This window comes from Atta cephalotes, assembly GCF_000143395.1.
Source record: "Atta cephalotes unplaced genomic scaffold scaffold00005, whole genome shotgun sequence".
Classification (NCBI taxonomy): Eukaryota; Metazoa; Arthropoda; class Insecta; order Hymenoptera; family Formicidae; genus Atta; species Atta cephalotes.
Genome location: NW_012130069.1, coordinates 3,635,540 through 3,638,244, shown reverse-complemented (window position 1 = coordinate 3,638,244; position 2,705 = coordinate 3,635,540).

The following is a 2,705-nucleotide window of genomic DNA, read 5'->3' as shown; positions in this document are numbered from 1 at the left end:
TATAATTTAAAAAAAATATATATTCCTGCTGTGATATCGTGATGTAATGTTATGTTTCTATCACCTTTCATATCTCGCCAACTAAATATTGTATTTGTTATTATTATTTTATCTGTTCGTTAAGTATCCCTTTAAATCGCAATACTCTTTGTATCTGAATATCAAATGAAACAAATAGCTGAAAAGAAAGATATATTTTAAATCTTCGAAAAAAAAACATGATGCTTTAAGATGTTTTTCTTAGTTCAGAAGACTTTATAAACTTTTGGAAAATCTTTTAGATATACAATAGATATATATATAGACTCAAGAAATATCCAAACGTTCTATCTTGCATGTTTTAAATTAATAATAGCGATTCCTTTTTGCGATATCTCAAGTCAGTAATGTTTTTATACTTGAGAAACGTTGTCAAGAAACATTGTCGAAAAAATGAAATATTATGACTCTCAATTTTCAAAGGGTTGCTCATGCATTTTAACGTTACGTTGGAGGTGGTGGTATGTCGAGGGTGGTGAACAAAAATAACCGATGTATGCGCGTTCAAACTTTGTATCGGCCGCGAGCGTTCGTCAATGTTTTATTTTCACGATTCAAAGGGGCACCCACGGGGGAACAGTGAGCCGCCGTTCCGAACACCCGTTAGAAGTTTCCGCGGCATCCGCACTACCGTCGCGTACACGATACACCCTTGCGGACGATCCCGCCGGCACCTGGCGCATGACAGAGTACACTCCGCTGGAATCACAACTCCCAACCCCCCGTTCGCTCGCCAAACGGTGGCGGCGACGACGACGCCCGTTACGGCGCTTTTGACCTCGTGTTTTTATTAACAACAGGTACCGTCACGGTCCATTGGCGATGACGGTGCGATTTCTCGATCGGACTCGTTGCCCTTAGGGCTGCTGGAACCCGGATACCGGAAAATCTCGACATGATGGCGATCTCTAGATTGCGCTTGATGGATTTCTTCTGTTACTCGCGGTCCAACAGCGACGCAAAGCATATTATTATTCGGGAGCGCGAACAGAAATATACTTTTAATTTTGTCAAAGGGCATTAATCTAATCATCTCCCTGCCAATCATGTTTTTTATCTGATTTATTTTATTATTTATAATCAAACTTGCATATTGTGATATACATATACAAGACAGTTTTAACAACTGTAGATATACAAAGTTAAAGTTTATTAAAAATTCATTCATTTAATCATACGATTTGCACGAGTGCAAGTGGCAAGTGGATTTAGACCGTCTGGTCAGAGGGGTATATTATCGGCAATTCATTCGCGTCCAATAATTGGACGTAAATTCGGGGACCGTCTGAAAGAGAGTTTGAAATTGCAGGACAGGGTGGTGAGTGAACGCGCGTTTATCCCTTCCTCCTTCTCTCTCTCTCTCTCTCTCTCTCTCTCTCTCTCTCTCTCTCTCTCTCTCTCTCACACTCTTTCTCGTTGATTCGTAACTCCGGGATGCTTGGCTACAGGGTGCCTCCGTCGAGGGTAATTGTGTTTCGCGTTGTCCTAATTGTGTTAGCGGGTCTTATGGGGGGATTAACGTGGTTTGGCAGAGATTGCCGTCGAGCGTCGTCGAGTCTTGTCGCTGTTGGAAGAATATCCCAACAGCGATGATCGACGAATGTCCATTCATTGAAAAATTATTATTTAATTGCTGCCTCGAAAAGATATAAATATCAAAATATAAATGTTGGAAATATTAAAATATACGATTTATGTATAGAAAATCTTCATTTATATATAATAACATACAGCACATTTCTTTAAAACACACATAATTAACATGAAATTTTAAGGACAAGATGCTTGTGGAAAAAGAAAATACTTCGTTTATCGCGTTTTTTTTCTTTATTCTGATATTAAATATTTTGATAGTTACTTGAAATTAAAATTTAAATAATATCATGGATATCTTGATATTCTCTGAAAATTTGTGTATTTTACAATTGAATTCAAGAAATCAATACTTAATATTTTATATGCTGATTCTAAATGTCAGAATGGAATATAAATAATAATAAATAATATGTATAATTTTTTTGCGCGTATTAAGCACCATTTTTCGACTTTTTGATATGCTAAATTCGTTACTGTTCTGTAAACGCTACATCTAGTGAGAAGGAAAAGGAATTAGAAGCTTACATAAATCTTTTATAAATTCGCGCACGTGATGCACATCTTTAATCCATTATATTTCATCTGTATACTTAAACACTGTTACAAATAAAATACAATGGATTTAAGATATGCATACATGTGCGAGTTTATAAAAGATTTACGTAAGCTTCCAATTCCTTTTCTTTCTCATTAAGTGTGTTACAGAATTGTAGCGAATTTAGCGTATGGAAAGGTCGAAAAATGGTGCTTAATGCACGCGTAAACGACAATGGGCCAATTTTCAGCGGTAATAATCATCACAATAGAACGAGCGATATTAGCACCCTCATTCATGGATGTAACATCGATTCCGCGGCGATTACCCGCCGTTGCACCGACCGCCGTTGCAATTTTGTACCACGCCCTCTCTTGCCTCCATGTCAGGGGATAGCATGCACAAAACAGCATACCTAACGACGGGTGCACTAACGTAAGGAAGACACTGGCACTTACGTAGGGTGGAAAATTGTCGCGAAGCTACGCCCCCCATCTGTGCACCCCCCGTGTCGATGTTCTCTGTGTCTCTCAGA